Below are 15,221 nucleotides of genomic sequence, written 5' to 3'. Positions count from 1 at the left end.
GACATGAGACTTATATGAACGGTTGATCAGCTCGTTTTTTATAGTTAAACATTACCTCGGCGAAATGCCTGCAGGTACGTAAATTGATATATATATATATATATATATATATATATATATATATATATATATATATATATATATATATATATATATATATATATATATATATATATATATATATACATATTGTTTGTTAGTTTTGATACAACATACAATTAAATGATAAAATAATGTTTAAAAAAACGCGTTAATAGTACCAGAGCCACATGAATTGTAGAATCGCCCAAGATTCCTTCCCCAGATATTTCAACTATTACAAGTTTAGAATTGAAATCATTGATGCGGAACGCTTAGCCTTAGCGGCTGGATGCAATTATTCGGCTGCTATTTCTGAGCGCAAAGGACAGAAATATGCGCGCATTTTGCACTGTTGCAGTTCGCTCCTTCGGAAAAGATTTGCAGAACGTCATAAATATTGTAGCTCGAGCTGCATAACGTAATTAAGAACGGCGGCCCCGTAGAATTCCCTCCCCGCGACGTGCATCTTACCGGAGCAACACAGCACCGCCGCCGGGCAAGGTAGTAATGCTTCCTAATAATTAGAATTTCATTACACGTACAGCACAACACTGGTTCAGCGTTGATGCAAACCAATCCACACCACCACTATCACCGAGCAAGTGCAGATAAACGGCTGCATTCTGCTGCAGCGACGATGATGCTAATGCCGAAGCGTTGCTGCACCAGGAGCGCAAAGTAAAATTCTTACCGTAAGTGAAATTTCGAGTCGAGCAATCTCGATTACTAAATTGTCGGAAGCCGTGCCGACGGAAGTGAATCGCGCCTGAAACAAGCGAAACAAAATGCGGTGAAGACGCATTGGGATAGGAGTAGCGGCAACAATTTCACTGCTCTTTCTCTCTCTCTATCTTTCTCTCTCTCTCAGAAGCAATATTGAGTGCTGGAGTGGAGTGGAAAATTATTGTTATAAACATGTGAAATCGCAGAAGTAAAAAACACTGAAGAATGTGAAGCATACTCTTGGATACTTTTTACTATCATCGCGCACCTTCGTTGATGTGACACCATTTAACAAGCGTCAGTACGACAATAGGAAACAGTTTGACAGTTGGTAGTATTACTGACACAATCCGCGCGCGCGAATGGCCTGACACCGCTGACAAAACATGACACTTTCGCTGGCTAACTCGACGACAGCGACTTCAATCTTGTACCCTTGTGAGGAGAGGATTCAGTGCTGTAGCAAAAAAAAAAAGAAAAAACAGCAACATAAGCAGGAACAAATATTTGAACTTTTGTAAATCTGATTCGGCAAAATTACACTCCACCCCCGGAGAGGGGGGCAGTGAGTGACAGTGTCAACGCGCAGCCCTATTCCGGAGCTTAGTAACAGCGTCTTTTTCTCTGCCATCCGATTTTGGCAAACGTCCAAAGTCGTACCGGCGTGTGGGAGCAGATGTTTTGGCATCCTTTACCTTCAGTTCAGGTCCCCCCCAAGCGCGTTGCGGTGCGATGCACAAGTTTGGCGTTCTTTAGCGCGTGTATGGGTGTTTATGCTAATGGTGACGAGGGAACTCAGCAGCAGCAACAAAAAATCGTTTCCTTCTTCGCGCAGTATCTGATAGGGTATGTGGTCTACGTCTATCTTTGCTTGTGTCGGCACACCGCACCGCACCGGAATCCAATAAGGAACTGTCAAGTGTTTGAGATATTTATATGTTTTGCATTGCGATACACGGGGCGTTTGCTGCTTGCGTGTGTGTGGTGTACAGTGTATCACGTGTGCAAATGGGTTGAGGTGATCCGAACAACTGAAAGCTCATTCCGAATCGTTCAATCTATGGATCCATCGGTACATAACATTTGTGCAATATTAGCAAGATGCCCACCTTCTCGTGACAGTGCGAGCTGCTCTGTTGTTGACCCAGAAAACGGTAAAAAGTAGTTGCATTATTGAAGCAAGAAATACGACCCGTTGGTTGCGTGTGGCATGGCTTTTCTTTGATAGAATATAGAGATAATAATTAAACCCTGTGCGATTTGATCTAATCAGAGCTGTTTGATTAAACATTACTGTGGTTGTTATTGATTGCTACTGAACGCTCACGTTCCCGTCTGATTGGTTTACCATTATCTAACCTCAAACATCAAACCATCAAACACTGATTGGTTCGGGTTTGGTGTGAGGCAGCGGTTGGTATGCTGATGCCTCACGGTGTAATAGTATCCTGTCGCAAGGCTCACCATGATCAAATGCGGCTCGTCGTGATAGCTTTGTTCTGGCATTGGCATTTGACAAAGATAATGCATAACTTCAGGTGAGTTTAGCCAGTTTAGTTTATTTATTGATGTTTTTGTATAGTTTTAATTAAACTTCAGCTTGAAATTCTAGTTATTGTAACAGTAAACCTGGATAAAACAGGAATATTAGTCAAATTGTTCTCCTGAAGAAAAAAGTTACAATAATAACTTCAAAAGTGTAATTCAAAGAAGCGATAAGTATAATTCATTGGAAACGATCTCTACTGCCAACTGGAAGCGAGCTGCAGGAAGCAATTAATGACAGAACATCACAAACATTACCTACGAAAAGTATTAAAGTAATCAGATTGAGCCTCACCCTCCCCAAGGATAACAAAGTCCTCCGCCGACAAAACATGGAAAGTGACACCCGAGTGGTACGGGATGGAGAAACCAGTCCCTGATGTTCCCCGCCGGTAAATGAATGTATGTGTGTAGTCGCAGTAATGTATGCTGGTCACGTCCCCTAAGCGGAGCGAACCGTCTTGTAGCACCACCTAGGTCGGTTCCAGCGGCGAGTAACAATTAAACAACAAAGACTAAGCAACAAAAGCTATTATTTACTTCGGCGTACGTGCAGCGACTCCGGCAGTGTCCGTACCGGTAAAGGTGTGTACGGGCCCTGTCCCAGCGGTGTAGGAATGCTTTAACATCGATACCGAACGCCGGAGGAGCGTTCGGAGCGGATTCGAAGCAAACTGCTTGCGGGCATTCGATGGTACGAATCGATCTGCAAATGGTTGTAACGGTTCAGCAAACCGAACGTATACCGGGGTGGCAACTTATTTAGCAACGGCACTGATAGCGGATACCGACTGGCAGTAATGGAATGGTCGTGTGCTGATTGTGCACAGCGTATACACTCCGGTGGGTGTAGTACCAACGGGGCGGCATCTCTCCCATCTTGCTTCCACGTGGCTTTTAGGGGGTTTGCACCGGGTTACGAATGGCTACCGCTCAACCACCGGAACCATTGGAAGCTTATTTAAATTATTCACTCACCTGCTCCTGCTTTAAGTGCTTGTGAAAAGATTCAGCCAATGAAAATGGATTGCTATCGTACGGCGGGTGGGAGCGGTGGGAATTGTAGATGCAGCAGCAGTAGCTGCCGCTAGTGCTTGTTGAAAAATGTCTGCATAATGCAGTTCCATGCTTGCAAGATGAAGCAAGCGAAGAGGTACTTGTTGCTCTTCAGCACAAACTCAGCAATCAACTCAGGAAGTCAGCTCGAGCTTTTGGGAAGATGATGGGGATGAAGTATAAAGAAGGAGCCTTTTTTCTTTCCTTCTTATTCTCAAGAGTCCATCCTGCCCGGCTGACCATTCAGCAGTGGAAGTGAAATCATTTAACGATGTTTTTCCTTGCTTGAGTAGATGAATCGTAAATGATAGCATTAAACTTTACCAGGTCATTCATTCTCCCTTGCAGGATTGGAAAAAGTGTTGTGCATAACGAAATACAATTTGATTTGATTTCAACAGAGAACCGGAAAATGACTGTTTAGTTAGCTTATACTTTTTCAATTACAATTTTGTGAAAATAATCCATAAATATATTTTCCTATCGGTAGACATTAAAATTGCGTAGAATATTGGCTTTAAAATTGATTTTTTGCACTTGTTTCCATCAATTGCATAGTTTCAGGCGTAAATTGTCTGCCAAAAATGTGATTTGTATTATCGTTTATTGGTTTTCAAAATATGTCTAAGGACGCATTTTAATACTCTTTGTTACACTTCGTGTGTTTTACCAGAACATATCCATATTTTTTACTAACAAAACTACTTTTGTCTGAATGTGCCACCTTTTTTGGTTGACCCCTGGCACACAATTTGCATCATTCTACACTCTGCTACGGTTCCGCTCGCCCTCCCCCTAATCTGTTGCCTTTCCTTAACCTACCGAGCACCCTACCGCACCGCTATTTATGTGTATCAATTCGCAAACGCACGCCGGCATAATCCCTAGCTATAATTTTTAACGATTAATGCTTCGAATGATTTGTGTTTAATTTTCAGGCGAATTTTTATACTGCAATGGTGCATGAGGGAGCACGGGCGTTTGGATTAGGTATGGTAGCGTGCTGTAGCTGTTGTGGGGGTATGCCGACGGTTCCACCCACCAAGGTGCCGTGGTGTCATAAAAGCCGAAGCGCAACCAAATAAAGATCTAACCACGCATGAAACAACACGCTGAAGCGTGAAAACGGTTCGGCGAAAGTTTGTCGCACATGGTAGAGGTTGATGGTTGGCGGTGGGAGGGAAAAAGGGAAACAAAAACATTTGATATGGGCCCGAGGGTTTACACTGGTGATAAATTTGAATGAAGATAGCGATTGATTAAACATGAAGTTTGTTAATGAAATTTTGTTCACTAGGGCATAGGGTTTTTTTTGTGTGTAAATCATACTTTGCGCTGGATGTTCGAGCACGGTCAAAGGTTGTTTGAATATTATAAATTACTTTTTTTGTGTAGAATGATGAAGTTTTATATATTTTTTTTTATTTGGCTGCAATATTGATATGAAAGCGAATGATATTGAATATTGATAAAGGTTATTTGTACAGCAGGTTTTATTACTCGCTATTTTTCTGGGAATTTAACAAACTGCAATTATTAAAAAAAAATTACATGACGAATTTCCGACAAGCTTTTCCTCTACATACTTTTTAAGCTTGATTTCAACAATCACCAATCCTTCCAAAAGGTAGAATGCAGGTAGCAGTGATTATGCAAAGAAAAAGCAACCATCTCGAAAAATGTAATCCAGTTGAGACAATTTACTGCTACTTCTGTTCTGTAGACACCTGCACATGCGGCATGTGAAGAGGAGAGAGAAAAAAATATGGCCCAGCTCTGTATTACTGCAGCAGTGGGACGAATGAGACCAACCCGACACAGCAGGCATGCACCTTTTGGCGCTGCAGCATTCACTGTGCACTTGGTTTTTGAGTTTAAATTTCAACGCACGTATTTGATTGCACAGACATATGAGTGTGGTTTTTCCTACCTCTGTGTGTGTATGTGTGTGAATTGAAAAGTTTGTTCCGCTTTCATTTTCTGTGACCAAACGCGGGCAACAGTCGGTGTGACAAAAGGATCCCTCCGGGTACTAGTTGCAACATCTTCGAGCACCGAGCGGTAACGCAAGGGGAGCAATTTTTATCTGCATGCTTTTGTGCTGTGTAAGCGAAAGCTGCCTGTTTCTTTTTTTGTGTGTGTGAGTATTTGCTACGTAGAGAAAACTGTTGAAAACACGTGCTGGAAAGGCTTGTGGAAAGTAGTTAAAATTCAAATTGAATCGACACGTTTTTAAAAGATAGCCGCAAGGCACCGTCTGCATTAACAAGCCTCACGAAGCGTACTGATAAGCAAAAGCGATGGATGCTAACACAAATTGAGGAGAAAAAATACAGATTGTGCAGGTTGGCATACATTTACAATGCAGTCCGATAACAAAAGGTATGAGAAAGAAAGAAAAAAAAATTCTCTATATGCATGCTCGCCAGAAGCAATCATCTTATCAAAAGCTTTACTTTTCAGTTTGTTTTAATCTTACGCCACTCGTAGTCCTATGTTTATGGTGGCCCGTTCTATCAGCATCGGGATGATCACGTTACATCATTTGCTCGATGAAGTTTGCTGGAATGGATTGGAGGGAAAAATCTGCACCCGATTTTGGCACTATCTTTGCTTTAATTGCTGGGGTTCGCTTCTCAACCTGTTCGGAAAAGGTACAACGGCGTCCCTTAAACAGCATTATGAGCGGAACGCGATAGAGCAAAAGTCCATTATGCGCCATGCATATTTTAGCACTATCGCCGTATCGTCGATTGGATTGAAGGTACCGCTTGTGGCAGGGGATGGTTGGGAGTGGAACCATGTTTTGGAAGCTGAAAATGGTAGAGGGTTATTTTAAATCTGTTAACATTAGTGTGCTGTTTCGCTCGACGGGGGAAATAATTATGAAGTTTTTCGTTGAGCCAGCAAAGAAAAACAAAATATTTTGAATATTAAACAATTGTTAGTATGCCAGCTATTGCTTTCATCCGCCATTTCTAACTATTTTAGCTTTGTTTCGGTGCCTAAATGTATGCAACTGACCAGTGTATTTGTTTTTGTTTATTATTAGTAATACAAAGTGAGATTATTGGAGTGGCAAACATCTATCTACCTTTAGGCGCTTCATCGTTCAAGCCCGACGAAGCGTTGTGTCAACGGGATTGGTATACCAATCATCCAATTAACAGCAAATGTAGTTACATCGGGTTGCGACGACTCGGTTTGATGATTTTATTCTCGTATTTTCAAAGCAAATAACTGAAAAGTAAAAAAAAGCGCTTTACTCCAGCCCTACTCGCACCGAATGCTTTAGTTGTCCACCGTGTTCGAAATGGACATTTGGCCCTTTTCAGCTTAATTTAGTGCCTAACAATGACCATAAATTATCCAACGGGTGGGAGTGGTTTTATGTGCTGTTCCGGGTTGGCTTCATACACGCATATCGCCGTACGCTGCAGCAAACTAAATCGCAGGTGCATTTGCCCGTTTGCTAATAGCGAGCGCTCGGGATGAGCACGGGGCCACCGGTTGTGACAGTTACCAAAGCCCTTGTAGGCCGTGGCTGCCGCAACATGGAGTGTGTGGGAGAGGATCGCGGTAATGTGTGGCACCGTTTCGTGTAGCCATTTTCATGCTAATATGTCCTATGATAGTTACGCGGAACGATTGTTTGTCAATTTATCAATTATGCCAAAGATAAACAATCCGGTGCTCAAACAAAAGCCTCCCCGGGATGACGATGTTGACGCTTTTGCTTGTCATCCTGTGTGTGGGCGCGTGTGTACCACTTTTGTTTGCACAAGTTTTTGCTAGCTTGCATGTGTTCGTTATGTTTTGGAGCGGCCGGACGAATGGTGACGACAAAGAGCGTGCAATGGGTGCGATGTTTGCGAGCATAATTTAAAGAGATTCCGCCATGTCGTAAAAATGTGTGTTGTGGCAACGCATAGGTCATTCGTGGCGCTGTGGCGACGGCATGGGCAACAGGATCAATACTGACGAAACGATTGGTCACACGCCTCTGAAAAGCCCTCATTTAGGGGTTGATTTTAATCATCATTTACCCAGGGGATGGGCGGTGCAGGCTTCCTTTGCTTGGGTGCCGGTTTGGGAATAGATAGCGCTGCTGAGTGCAAACAGCACGCGGTAAATTTGAAACAAAAAGTGCACAGTTCACGGCATTAATTGACGCTGGCAATACAGCAAATACAGAACAATGGTTTCGCTAAATGTATGAGGCACTGGCTCGCGGTTACATAAATGCCAGTCAAACAGCGGGCTCGTAGGTCGCCGCGTTCCACTGCCGGGGTGAGCGATACTGGGTGAATTATGGATGAGATAGAGTTGAGGTTTGTTTGTTGATTTTTAATTGCCAGATATGGCTCGGATGCGATAAGGGAAGGAGTAGGGCAAAAGCAAGCAAGCGCTTTATGTTTATGGTTGCAGTGTGATTTAGGGTTTACGGATCGAAATAAGTAAAACCAACCTTCAGCAGATGTTGGTAGAACGCCTAAAGGTAGGCAATCGATTGTTAATTGAATATTTTTTCACCACATTTCATTTAGGTTCAATTAGAAATGATATTTATAAAAAGTTAGAGTCAGGGGAAAAATAGAAACAGAAACAGTGAAACGCCTATTCACTCAGACGTGAACACATTCGAGCCAAACGCATGACTGTTGTACGTATACAATTTATGACAATGCGTCGTCCCAAGGACGTGGTGTCATAAATTAAGGTAAACTCAAGAAAAAATGTATCATTTTTCTTTCTCTCTCCGTTTTCCAGGCTGTAAAACTTTTGATTAATGGTTTAATTAGTCACTCCATAAAATCTTAATAATCGATCAAACCTGCAACTCCAACGGTAAGCCTGTCCAGCCGTCTCAGTGGACAATGTACACTGTAAATGGTGAAGAGAAAGAGAAAAGACACAAGCTGAGATCTTAATTCACTTGGACCAATTATCGGTAATTACCGTAATTTTATGGGACCGCTTATCAGCACTGCACTCGTCATCTTCATTTGTAGGGATACAATCGAAGCTTGTTTTATGACGCCATTTTCCAAGAAGCTGAAGCTCAAGCAAGGGAAGGCTACCGAGAACTGAGGAGTAAAAAAGGTGAACCATAAAAGCGGGAAAAGTTTGTTTTATTTTCCACTTCCTTGGGTTTAGCATTCTGCGGAAAACAAACCCCCCCGGTAGGATGGCAACTAAACATGTTCACTTCGATGCGGCCGGTGGCGTATTTGCCACAGCAGGGCTTCCGCTTTCGGCAAACTGATGTTTATCGATTTTTCCTCTTCCAGCTATCTAAACCACACGACGGTGCAGAGACCGAAAACAAGGTGGCAAAGTATTCGGAACATGAAAGATAAATAAAAAACAAGATTTGGGATCAGCGAGGGCGCACTGTGTGGCTGGCGAAGCCCGCCATGATGCCTGCCTGGATGCTGCCTGCACCCTTTCATTCGATAATGCCCCGAGCTACTTTGTAACATTATCGCTTCCCAATTGTTTGCGTGCTGCAACCCGCATTACAGCGTTGCCTAGTGTCGGGTTTGGCTTTTGTACTTTCAAAGTTCGCAGAATGCTTGCTTTTTTTTCTTTCATTCGTTCGCTACTTTGCGGTGCGTTTGGGCGTGTGCTACTGGATGTTTGCTGGGTTGGTTGGTGTGTGTGTGAAAAGAATTCATATTTCATGGACTTTTGCATGGACTTTTGGGGCCGGGTAAGGATTCTGTCCTTTTTCTGTTTCTTTTTTTAATGCTGTTGCCGCGGAGTTTTGTTTGCTGTACCGCGTTATCGACACTTGATAATGCACATAAAAAAGATTAACATAGAGCAATATTTATAGCCAATCATTTTTATCCCTTGTACGGACACATTCGCCTGAAGAATGTGAGAACCAGAGGACCGGGGGTTGAAAAATGTGTGTGACGACACGTACCCACAAACACACACGCGCGCCCGCGAATGGAATGTACTGTTGTGCCTTTAGGCACTGATACCTTCATTACTGGAAAGGGCCAACGGGAAGTAGAGCGATAGAGAAATTCTTGTAGAATAATGACCCTTTTTGTTGTACACATTATAAAGCTCTTAATACGGTTGGTAAATTTATGGAACGCAAGTAATGGTGGATGAATGTGCTGATTAAAAAAAAGTTATATGATTATGTCCGTGATAACTGAAATTTATTACGCTGATGTTCTATGGAAGTAAGAGATTTTTTAATTTAATATTCTGAAATGTTCGAATGTTATTTCTGTTGAATTGATCGTTTTTTATCATTGTAAGTGGATTAAATATGTATGAATTCAACAACTTTAGGAGAACATATTGCCTGATACTATGTAATTTAATTATTAAAGGACTGTATTCTGATCAGTTGTGTACCATATAAGGTATTTTCAAGAGTAAATTGGGGACTGCGCCTGTAATAAGCTTATGAGAGTTTATAATGGATGCAATTCAGCAATGAAGAATATCAATGTTTAATACGAAGAATGTAAAAATTTGTTATGTTTGTTGTACTGTTACCGACGTTTTTGTAGTGAAAAAATAGGATATTAAACCAGTTGTAGCATGGATCAAATATCTGCAGTGCAGTGAATATAATCGGACCCAAAAAGAAGGTTATACAACGGGTTTATAAGTGACAATTTGCTGTCCCACTCAAAAGCGTTACAAATTGAATCAAGTCCTCAAACCATAGGCAACCGGACCTCGAATATTTCGAGCGTATTTTCCACACCAAAGTACTTGAACTCTTCTTTCGTAATTGGAGTGAGCCAATGGCCATCGCTGTTGCCATTTTTCCCAACACCCGAGAGCACTCGCTGAAAGCTCCTTTACCCTTTCGCTCGGATTAATGCCGAACGCTAAATCTACTCGAGCACACCCGAGCATAGGGTTGCAAAATTTATTTCGTTAATCCACAAGAAGTGTCAATAAAACGCTCGAATGCCTTCGAATCTGATCGGGCAGATCCCTGAAAGAGGACCTCCTCGACCTCGGAAGATACACACGCTCTGGGGGAAGGTTATCATGGTACGGGTAGAGGGAAAGAAGATCATGGAAGGCAGGCGGAGGCGATGGTAGCTAAAATGTTTATGAAGCATATGTAACGAGCCGAGCTGCTGTTGACAAATCGGAATGGTCCATTCAGGGGGTTTGCTGATAATCCTGATATGATCACTCGCTCGCAGGTGATGTGTTAGTCGCTCCAGAGTAGCCGTACCCGAGCGAGACGTGACTACCTTTCCCCTCCCGTGGTGGTTGGGAGCAAACCGACCGAACGCTCCCCGAGGCATCTTTGCGCAGTTTCGCTCCCGGGAGGGAGAGCGTAACGGAGATGGGGAGGAAATTGATCCACCTCTGCGTCGAGTGCAGGTAATCGGTCACGTTCTACGGTGTTTCCTTTTTCGGGTTGGCCGGACCTCCGGAGAGCTATTCGGTGTATGATTATGAAGTGTGGGAAATCCGCCCGACGCTTTACCTGCTTTCGGTGCGCTCGACAGGCAGGCAGGCAGCAAAACAGTACTGGCAAGTTGTTGGGTGCAAAAACCATCGAGATGAACCGTGGTTGAACCGTGAGCACGGGCACTGAAAACGGGTGGAAGGTAGTAAAAGAAACTTTTTTTTTGTCTGGAAGTGCCATAACTCCGCTCACGAGCCACGGTATGGTGACTCTGCGCTGCCGGGAAAAGCGTCCACCCTGGTGTTCACTGGAGTGAGGGCTCGAGATTTAAAACCATAAAATGTCATCATGCTTTCCGGTAGCTGGCAACAACTTTCAACCGACGATGCACACTGTGTTCCCTTGTTTCTCGGCATTCCCCTCAACCTCGTGATCGCCACAGTCTGCCAAAACACGAGCACCATGGAGAGGCTAGCTAGATGGGAAGTGTTAGGAAAATCAGGCAGGCAAATACTTTCATTAAGATCGAACCACTTTAATTCACACCAAACTTCGGCCGTTTCCAGCGATGATTGTTCAATTAGGTAGGCTAACTTTTCCACCGCGCTGAACCGTAACTGAAAAAGTTTCAGTTCCAACTCGCAAAAGCTCAAATTCGAGCTGGCACATTCCTGTACCGTTTCGGTAATATTTAATTTCGCCCGAAAAACTTGTCCTTCAATTGTTTGCTGGGAATGTTTAGTATTTTTGTTAAAATGAGTTGTGAACAAAGCAGTACATTCCTGGCGCACAAACTGAAGACAGCTTTCCCAGGCAATTTGGCGTTTTTGGCAGTTTTCGGGGAGTAGATTTGAAAGAATTTCGTCCATAAAAGCTCACAAACTTTGCAGCCGACGGCTCTCCGTTGACGCGGTTGCTTACGACTTGTTATCAAGCTGTTGAAAAGAGCGTTGAAATAAGATCTAGCAGAGCAGATTGCATAATGTCAGGCGAAACAAACCAGTACGGACAGTGAAGTGTCGTTTAAAACCCCGTGCCCCTAAAAGTATGCAATCCACATAAACGTGTGCTATTCGTTGAACCCATCATGCCGATCCCGCTGAGCCCTCGAGATATTGCAGCTGAGGGGCCAAGGGGTGGAACCACAACGGTGGAGGAAAAATGAAGGTAAAGCGCTGTCCCTTTCCCCGTAAGCCCTTGCCAGCGGTCGGAAGTGCGTGTCTTAGAAGCTGTTATCGATTGCTGCTCGGGTGCGACGTTGATAAAATCTTATGAATTCCGATCAATAACCGTGCACGTGGTGAAGTGGATGCTCGTTATTGTGCATTCAGTGCGAGTTGCTCGATTATTGGATCGGAATAATTGGGTTTTTGTTTCGGCGAGGAAGCATTTCATCTTGCCTATCCAAAAAGAAAAGGAAAAAAAACACCGGCAAACGTTCCACATCGCATATTGATGTTAGGATGTTGACGACGCTTCCAAGGCCAAGCTTGACGGAAGCTTGCCCGAAAGGTTATGAAATTGCTGAACGAATTATCGCAAAAGACAGGGCAACACTAACACTGGATGATTTACAAAAAAAAGAGCTGACTATGTGCCTTTCATCTAGAAGACGGCTCCAACCCGGCACGATTTCAGTGGCAGAAGAAACCGGTTAGTAAAACCAAAAACAATTTCGTAACTGAAAAGTCATACAGAACGACGAAAACCACTCAGGAAAAGACGATTACCGTTATTCATTTTGTGCTTTGTGGGAAGTAATAATAATTAGAAACTTTTCTTCTCCCGCAAGGGAAGCTAGTTTTTCTTTGCAGGGTGCACTTGACTTGGGTGTGTATGTGTTTGTGTATGTTGGGAGTGCAAGCGCACAAATGTTCTGCTGACTGAAGAAACCCAGAACCATTGCCAGTGGAAGATGGCCACAAACACGGTAATGACAATTTACGTTATTATGCTTTGGATTGGAGGAGTTTTTTTCCCCCCCGCTAGTTGCAGTTCGTAGTTTAAGTTTTTGCTTTCACTGCAACTACAATAGCGGGTGAAGTGTTTGGTTGATGTAATAAATGGTGATGGGGGGAAAAAATCGGACCCTACATCCACTAGCCTGACGCAGTGGTTATTTCATTTAATCACATTTTTCCGTTTCTGTTTGTTTGTTGTGTGAAGTGGCGCAAATACATGATGCGAAATTGCTTTCGAATGAGTTTACTTTGGCTTCGTGGTAACATTAATGAAAATGATCCAATATTATTTTGATTTGCATGAAGCATTGCTTTCGTCTGCATGACGGATGTAACGCACTTTAAGCGTACGGATGGTAAGGCTAGTAAGAGGGGTTTTGTCTTTTATTAAAACATCTCGTCAAATGGTACAGGGCTAGGCATTGGCAAGCTGTCTCTGCTCGGTCTCACATTTACAAGCATGTCGAAGAAAATAGAAACATTTCTCACACTCAAACAATCTTGTCGGCTGTCGGCCTTTGAGCCCTCCCACAATGACCACAAAACCAGAAGAATCGTCTACCATTTGGGTTCACTCAGAACGTGCTACAAAACACGACGGCACACAAAACATCGCACACCCGTAACAACTGCACCGTAAACAATCTACTCCTGCACCAGCATGCGCCAAGCTCGCCTGATTGCAGCTGCAGCAGCAACTGCAGTTCGAGTAGGATTGGACATCTTTTCTTCAGCCCCGTACCGCACCGAGTGGGGAGATTAGATACATGATGGTGAGAAAATAAAACACATACACAAACACACACACACACACACACACACACACACACACACACACACACACACGATTACACTGTACTAACCGCAAGGTTACAAGTTTGATTTGTGTTTTTACCGCATCGCTGATCTATCTGTTTCAATACACCGGACAGGATTCAATTCACCGAGACGTTTGTCGTGCTAGTAGGATACTAAAAGTCATACAAAGTTTACACAACGTCTATTCGTTAGATGAAACAAAGCATTATACAAATATGAGGAAATTAGATGAGTGATAGATATCACAAAGAATGAAACAAATTAGAAGACACATCAAAATGTAATTGGTATTTATCCTTTATTATGCTCTTGACACACAGTATGTAGCGCCTAAAGTTAGGCAAATTGTCATTGTATTTCCGTATTTTTATAATTTTTGCCAATAAGCAAGTGTTGTTTTTAATTAACTTTTTTTAAGCAATGATTTTCAACAGAATTTAGCCCGACTGTTTACATTCCCTTTTACATTTGTAAAAAAAGAACATAAGCGTACCACAGGACCATTGAATTTCTGTAGGCACTATATTCAAAGCAATCCATTGTACCAAACCGATCCGTATAATTGATTTCCTACAATAACAAGAAAACCATTCAAAAACGGATCCCAATGTTTGTGATGAATGCGCCCAACAAGCCTTTCTTATCATAGCAGCCATTTGCTCAGATTAAGGCTTGAATCAATCATGGAAAAATGATAAACTATTGCGCGCTCGAGTGCCCGTACCGAATGGTTCGGTTTAGTAACTTGTTGGCTCTGCCTGTCAGACAGACAAAATGTAGCGCGAATGGAAGGCAATCACCGAAAAATGGCCACGAAGCTGCTGGAAATGAAGATGTTTTGCGTGGAAGTAGCGGCTGTGGTACACGCGCACCATTGTGGTAATTGTGATGTGCTCGACGGCCCCGTTGGACGCGTCCGTCGTAAGCGGATGATGAGTCGGAGTAATTTGTCAGTCGTGGGTGTAGCACATGCGGCTCAAGCACAGCACAACAACAGAGGGCACTCGCAAAATCAATCATGCATGCGAGCTTAATGCGACGGAGCAATATCGGTTGCTGTATCGGTTTGATGGCTGTGGGGGAAATGAATCAGCAGAACCAGAGGAGCGGGCTTTGATTTGCGCTGTTACAGAGGGGATTAAAGTAGCTTATTTCTATTTTATTCAGGAAAATATCTGTAAAAAGCAGGTGCAGTTTTTTACACACTAGCTAGTGTCAATATCCAGTGAAAATTCACAGTAAGCGATTAATTTTATAGAGTGCTTGTTCATGGGAAACATCATCATCATTACATGAAGCCAAACACGCTCGCCTAAAGTTATGCAATTCTCATTACATTTATTTAGTTGTGAACGTGAAACATGTACATAAAAGTGTAATGTTCACACAAATCCTTCACATAGAACAAAAAACTAAATGTTTTCGTATGTTGAATTTTCAACCAGCCGCTCCTTTCCTTGCTGACCTCATTCATCGTGGCGTAATCACTCGATCGTTACAAATTGAATTATGTGTGATTCACCTGAAACAAAACACATTACAGCGATGAATTGTAGGCTAAGACAGACTGAAAGTATTGTTTTCTCCTAGTGAAAAAGCACGCGAGAAAATAAAACGAAGAAACACTTACG

This window comes from Anopheles arabiensis, chromosome 2, assembly GCF_016920715.1.
Source record: "Anopheles arabiensis isolate DONGOLA chromosome 2, AaraD3, whole genome shotgun sequence".
In the NCBI taxonomy this organism is placed as follows: domain Eukaryota; kingdom Metazoa; phylum Arthropoda; class Insecta; order Diptera; family Culicidae; genus Anopheles; species Anopheles arabiensis.
Note: the sequence above shows the minus strand (reverse complement) of the source record.